The sequence below is a fragment of the Symphalangus syndactylus genome, chromosome 12 (assembly GCF_028878055.3).
Source record: "Symphalangus syndactylus isolate Jambi chromosome 12, NHGRI_mSymSyn1-v2.1_pri, whole genome shotgun sequence".
Taxonomy (NCBI): domain Eukaryota; kingdom Metazoa; phylum Chordata; class Mammalia; order Primates; family Hylobatidae; genus Symphalangus; species Symphalangus syndactylus.
The window spans coordinates 86540106-86547971 of record NC_072441.2 but is presented as its reverse complement, the minus strand read 5'-3'; positions in this window follow the sequence as shown (position 1 = coordinate 86547971).

Here is a 7866-nt window from a genome sequence, read left to right as displayed (position 1 = left end):
AAACTGGTGTAACCATTATGAAAAACTGTTCTCCAGTATCTATTAAATGTTAGCAATATTTCTAACCTATGACCAAGCAATTTTATTTCTATGTTTATTCACAAAAGACATGAGTGTTTATGTTCACAAAAAGACGTGTACAAAAGTATTTAAAGCAACATTATTAAAAATAGCTAAAATCTGGAAACAATTCAAATGACTACCCAAAGTACAATGGATAAATTGTGGTACATTTTACACAATGGAATACTACACCACAATGAAAAAGAGAGAACTACTGCTACATCCCGCAACATGGATAAATCTCACAGAAATAATGTTGAATGAAAGAAAGCAAGCTGGGGCAACATGGTGAAACCCCATCTCTACAAAAAATACAAAAATTAGCCAGGTATGGTGGCCCCCGCCTGTAATCCCAGCTACTCTGGAGGTTGAGGCTGAAGTAAGCCAAGATCACACCACTGCACAGAGCGAGACCCTGTCTCAAAAAAAAAAAAAGAAAAGAAAAAAGAAATTACGAAGGCAAACAAAAAATAGTACTGGCCAGGATTCCAGTAATGTGAAGTTCAAAAATAGAACGAATAGATTATCAGTTCTCTTTTAAAGAGCGTTGAATGGGAAGAGGAGCCATGAAGGAGAGTTCTGAGTGCTGAAAATGTAGTAGTAGGTTATGCTCGGGGTAGTAGGTTATGCTTGGGTTCCTTACAGGAAGCCGACTCTAAAACAGGAAAGGAGAGAAAGCCAAAGTAAGCTATATTGACGTGGGGAGCTTTATAAATGACTTTACTTTGGGACATGTTACCAGATACTAAGGCTAATCTATTGCGAAGAGTAAAACAAGAAAGGAGAGAAAGTCAATAGAGTGGTGTTATCAAGCTGGTCGCCACTATGGAGAACTGGATCTGACCGCACCGGAATCCTCTGATGAGCAATGAAGATCTTGCCTCAGAATTGTCCACCTGAGGCATATGAGAGGAACAGAAGCCCTGACTCCCGTCCCCTAATAGTCACGAATTGCCCATTGGGTCTTAATTCCCCCACACTTGCAGTTTTGAGCATTCATAAATGCTAAGTAGCTTCCCACAGGTGTCCCAACCACATTGTGAATAAAGACTTAGTGCAAAAAAGCAGGGGATATGCAGTGAGCTGAGCTGAGGTTCTGTAACCAAGAGCCTCACCAAGGGCTGGAGGAAGACAAATGGGCTGAGGTGTAAGGCACGGTACAAGAGATGTCTGCTACTGTCATGTTTTAAGGTCAAGCAAAAAATATATAGACACAAAATAAAAAATCAAATTTTTTTTCCATAGGAAAACTTCGACATTCCACAGCCTGTTCAATAACTGTTTAACTTTCAGCGCCACCTAGTGGTGACATTCACAAGCATCATGTTACAGCTTTTTAACGGTTTCAAGGGAAAATCCTCGCAATATTGTATGTGGTTCAACTTCACTCCATTATCAGTTGAAAATCCCGTGCCTGATGTAGAACACTCACCTGCAGTAACAGCTGTTCATCTGTTGGGACCCTTATCTTAACTCACCACTTTCAGAAGAGCAGACAAACTCAACTTGGTACTTGTAAGTAAACTATATTGATGTGAGGAGCTTTGTAGATAAGACCTTACTGTATATGGAGGATTTTAGCTGCCTCTGGGCTACTTCCCCCCTATTTTATCTCAAAGTTACAGTCATTGCTAAATGAGATCTCCATATTGCATCTGTAATCTAAAAATCCTAATTTCTCTAGCCTCCTGGAGTCACTGTTTACTTAACTCTCCAAATTAAAGTATACCAAATGAATTCCATTAAGCCAAGTTAATTATATTATTATAAAACCACAATTAAATAATTTTTCTCATTTTATCTTTGTTGTATTAAAAGCATATTCATTAGCATCAACTTTTTCATATAAAAAAATTATTCATGGTGAAAAAAACACTAATTGGTGAATCAAATATGAATTTCACCTATACAAAGGGTTTGCATTTGTGAGTTTTCTTTTGTAACCATTATTTCTTAAAAATTCAATTTTTCCAGGTTTCCAAATTGATTTAAATGTTTCTATATGCCATTTTATCCATTATAATCCATTACAAATCATAGTTTATGTTGGTTTTGCTGCTATTCATATTTATTTAAAGTTTTAGATAAAGCAAAGGTAGCTTAACACATTAATGCATTTCTAATCAAATTTCTATGATTGTCCTTTGTCCTGAATTGGATTACCATATTGTTAATTTGCTTCTCTTACCAACTTTGCAAATTGTATACTAACTATGCAGGCTAGAGAATGAGTAAAAAGCTTACACTTTAATTTTCAAATATTAAGCCAATCTTTCTTTTCTGTGATAAACCCCACATAATCATGATTTAATAACCTTTTATATATTGCTAGATTTTATTAAACTATTTAAAGATGTTTGTGTCTGGCTTTCTGAGTAATATTATTCTGAATTTTCTTTTCTTGTAATTTGTTTATAAAGTTTCAGTATTAGGAATATGATATCTTCCTTAAGTAAGATTTTAAGTAAGATTGATATTTTTTCTTCTTTAAATGTTTGATAGAATTCACTAAGCCTTCTGGGTGGTGATTTTTCTTTATAAGAGGGACTTTTAAAACAAAATATGTTAATATTTGTTATTTATTATTTTATTTTTACTTTATCTTATTTATTTACTATTTATTTATTATTTTAATAAATTATTATCATCATAGAGCTATTCAAATTGTTCTGTCTTTCTGTCTCACTTTCAGTAAATTGAGTTCATTAAGGAATTTTTTCATTTAAAAGTACATTTTCAAATATATTGGTATAAATTTTTTCATTAAATTTTCAACTTATTTCTTTAATAATAAGATTTGTTATAATATTCTTTTTTATTGTTAATACTGGTAATTTGTTATTTTTCTCTTTTTTCTTGATCATTCTTGCTAGGAAGCTATCAATTTTATTAATCTCAAAACTAAATGTTTGGCGTTATTGATTTTCTCTATTGTTTGTTTTCTGTTTTATTGATTTCTTCTTTATCTTTATTATTATCTCCTATTTATGTTGGGTTTACTTTGCTCTTTTTGTTCTTGCTTTTTAAGGTGGAAGTTAGCTCACTGATATTAAACATTCCTTCTTGTTGTTGTATAACGTGAATATTTGAAGCTCTGAAGTTCCTGTTTGCACCACGTTTAAAGTATCTCACATAATTCGATACATTGTCTTTATTATCATTTATTTAAAAATGTTTTCTAATTTCTTTTTTGAATTCTTTACTAATCCATGAAATATTTAGAACTGTGATGCTTAATTTTTAAATATTTGGGTATTTTTTAGATTTCTTGTTATTGATTCTAAATTCAATTCCATTGTGATCAGAGAACATACTCAGTGATTTGGGTCCTTTCATATTTATTTAGACTTTTTTATGGCTCAGCATGTGGTCTACCATGGTAAATGTTCTCTGTGTGCAGGAAAAAAAACACATATATTCAGAAGTTATTAGATGTAATGTTCAATAGGTGTATATCAGGCCATATTGATTGGTAGTATTGTTCAAATCTTCTATATCTTTATTGATTTTTGTTCAGTTTATCAGTTGCTGAAAGAAGGTGTGTTAAAAATCTCCAACCATGTTTGTGATTTAATTTTTGCTTTGTTTCTATTAATCTTTTTATCATTAATTTTGAAATGTTATTAAATGCATTGACATTTATAATTTTTATTTCTTCTTTGTGAACCGATTAATTTATTATTATAAAGTATTCCACTTATTTACTATTTTGAATTCTTTTCCATCCTTCTTTTATATCTGAGTTTATAAGGTGTATTATTTCTCTTCATCTTGACAGACTTCTTTTAGCATTTCTTAGTAGGTCCACAGGCAATAAATTCCCTGCACTTTCATTTTCATTTTCAAAATGTCTTTGTTTCACTTTTATTTGTAAAGGGTATTTTTGCTGCATGTAGAATTCTAAGTTGATGAGTTGTTTCTTCATGCTTGTTTGTTCTTAGTACTTTAAAGATGTGTTTTATTCCCTCATCTCTGGCTTCCATTTCCAATAAGAAGTCAATTGCCGTTCTTCCCATTATTCCCCTGGATGTGCTATGTCTTTTTTCATGGTTGTTTTTAAAATTATCTTATCATTAGTTTTCAGCAGCTTATCTATGCTGAAAAGTTTCTCTATACTTTGCTTGGTCAGCAGTTTGACTATGACATGCCATGGCATAGTTTCTTTGTATTTATTCTGTTTGAAATTCACTAGGATTTCTGAACTTATAAATTAATATTTTTCAATTTGGGGAAAATTTGGTCATTATTTCTTAAAAGATTATTTCTGCCTGAGTCTAATTATTATTTCAAAAAGTTGTAGACACTGTATAGATTTATAAATATTTCAGTATTTTTTCTCTATGTCTTATTTTGGATAATTTCTATTGACCTTTCTTCAGAACAATTGACTCTTCCTTCTGCATTGCTTGTTCTGCTGTTAAGGCCACCAGGTATGTTTTTGTTTTTCAGAATTCATTCTATGAGTTTCTTTTTTAATTTTTATTTATTTTATAAGATTCTTCATATATTCATCCATTCATTTCATCTTTTACTTATAATTTCCCAAATATATTTATAATACTAGTTTTTAAAATCCTTTTCTGCCAGTTCCAATGTCTGGGTTATCTGTGAATTTGTTTATTTTGATTTGTTGATTTTTTTATGGGTCCCTTTTTTTACATCTGTGGTCATGTTTTATGTCATGCTAAACACAGTATTTACATCTGTGGTCATGTTTTATGGTGTACTGAACATAGTATATGGATAACAGTGAAGACTGAGTTATGCAACTCTTTTGCTTTGTTTTTATTTCCAGGAGTGCGCAATCTTTTCTATGTGTGGCTGCTCAAGCTGGAAAGTGATTATTCATATTTCACTGAGTATCAGGTTAATCTTGAACTAAGCAGCGATTTTTAAGATTGAATTCATCACTGGTTAGGCTTTCCTCCTGATACCACAGCTGATTCTACCAAAGCCTAATTTCTTTTTTCTTTTTTTTTTTTTTGACGGAGTTTTTCTCTTACGGTGCGATCTCGGCTCACTACAACCTCCGCCTCCCAGGTTCAAGTGATTCTCCTGCCTCAGCCTCCTGAATAGCTGGGATTACAGGTGCCCGCTACCATGCCCGGGTAATTTTTGTATTTTTTAATAGAGATGGGGTTTCACTATATTGGTGAGGCTGGTCTCGAACTCCTGACCTCGTTATCTGCCCGCCTCGCCTCCCTAAATGCTGGGATTACAGGCATGAGCCACCGCGCCCGGCCTCCAAAGCCTAATGTCTTTGATCTTATCAATGTTTAATCCTGGAGCCTAGTGTGTCTTGGACCTGAGTTTTACCTTTTGAATCAGTAGGAGCAGAACTCTGTTCTCAGGCACCACAAGAATACGTAAGACTAGAAAGTTGTTACTGCTTTTTTTTTTTTTTTTTTTTTTTTGAGACAGAGTCTGTCTCTGTCGCCCAGGCTGGAGTGCAGTGGCGCGATCTCGGCTCACTGCAAGCTCCACCTCCCAGGTTCATGCCATTCTCCTGCCTCAGTCTCCCGAGTAGCTGGGACTACAGGCGCCCGCCACCACGCCCAGCTAATTTTTTTTTTTTTTTTTTTTTTTGTATTTTTAGTAGAGATGGGGTTTCACCGTGTTAGCCAGGATGGTCTTGATCTCCTGACTTCGTGATCCACCCGCCTCGGCCTCCCAAAGTGCTGGGATTACAGGCGTGAGCCACCGCGCCTGGCCTGTTTCTGCTTTTTAGCCCCGCCCTACTCTCAGTAAAATGGGAATGGGACACCAGAAAGCATTTCTGAGTTAAGTATATTATTGTTGCATTTGGGACTCTTCTAGACTCCAATGTCCCTGCCTGGCCACCAAAGTGCCAATAGCTCATCTATCTCAGTCTTTGGCAGGCTTTCTTCTCCGCCTTTTCCTCCACAAACTGCCACTGCTTAACGGTCACTCACGAAGGGCTCCCCTCTCTGAAAATTAGTCCTTCTGGACTTGTCTTGCAACTACCATTCTTCAGAAGTTTCATAAACGAGTAAGAGTTTTATAACATCTGAGGGGTGGGGTTTTTTTAATGTTACCATAGGAACAAATGTGTTCCACATCCTTTCACACCCTACACAGAAAATTGTATATTGTGTTTAAATCACAGCCAAATTGCAAAGAAAATTATGGTTTCTTTATTTTGTTCATAACTGATCTAATCTTTCTCATAATTATCTCCTACTAGGTTGAAAGCATTATAAAATGTAATTATGTTTAAAATTCCATGTGACCTAAAATTCCATCATTCTATCATGAGCCCAGGAGCTCCTGCTGCATAAAACATATGCTAATCAATAAATGTGATACATCACATCAACAGAATAAAAAACAAAAAACAATATGATCATCTCCATATATGGAGAAAAAGCATTTGATAAAATTCAATATCTTTTCATAATAAATACTGGCAACAAATTAGGCATAGAAGGAATATATTTCCACATAACAAAGGCCATATATGACAAACCCACAGCTAACATTATACTGAATGGGGAGCAGCTGAATGCCTTTCTTCCAAGAACTGGAACAAAACAAATATGCTCTCTTTCACCACTCCTATTCAACACAGTACTAGAAGTTCTGTCTAAAGCAATCAGGCAAGGGAAAGAAAGATTTTCCAAATTAGAAAAGAAGAAGTCTAATTGCCCCCTCTTTGAAGATTACATGATCTTATATCTAGAAAAATGTAGAGACTCCACCAAAAACTCTCAGAACTGAGCAACACAGTAAAGTTGCAAGATACAAAATCAGTCAACATGCAAAAGTCAGAAGCATTTCTATACACCAACAACAAGGTAGATGAAAAAGAAATCAAGAAAGCAATCCCATTTATAATAGCTACAAAAAAATAAAATACCTAGGAACGAATTTAACCAGGGGGGTGAAAGATATCTAAGGAAAACTGCAAAACATTATTGAAAGAAATTGAAGATGACACAAACAAATGGAAAAAACATCTCATCTGCAAGGAATGGAAGAATTATATTGTTAAAATATCCATACTACCCAAAGCAATATATAGATTCAATGTAACCGCTATCAAAATGCCAATGACAGTCTTCACAGAAATAGAGAAAACAATCCTAAAATTTGTATGGCACCACAAAAGACCCCAAATAGCCAAAGCAATACTGAGCAGAAAGAACAAAGTTGGAGGCCCGTCACACCACCTGACTTCAAAATATACTACAAAGCCATAGGAAGCAGATGTCCTAGCATTTGTATAAAAACAGACACACGGACCAGGACAGAGAACCTAGAAATAAGTCCACATTTACAGCCAACCGATTTTTGACAAAGGCACAAGAACATACATTAGGAACAGGATGCGCTGTTCAGTAAATGGAGCTGGCTCTACTACTATTTGGAAGGTCCTTGGGCTCTACTTTGTCCTTGGCATTGAAAACAGTGTGGGATCAATGTTTGTGTATGTGATTTGGTTGCTGGGCTGGCTTTGCTTTTTCATTTTTTATTTTCCTTATTTAAAAGTACATCTTCTCCTCTCACATTTTACTAAATTAATTTCTGCTTTTGAAAAGTTGAGTCTCCAAGCATAAAAACTAAGCCTTCATTTCTAAGGTGGATGTGAAAGTGATTTAACTTTATTCATGCCTTATCTTGCAGCTTTAATATCAAATAGGTTAGGAGAGCCCAGGGGAAGTACTGGGGGAGGGGAGAAGGCAATTCTTTCTGAATGAATATATTTTTTGTTGTTTTGCATGTTTAATATACAAGTTCCTCGAGAGATCATGACCTTTGAATATACATACAACCTTTAAATTG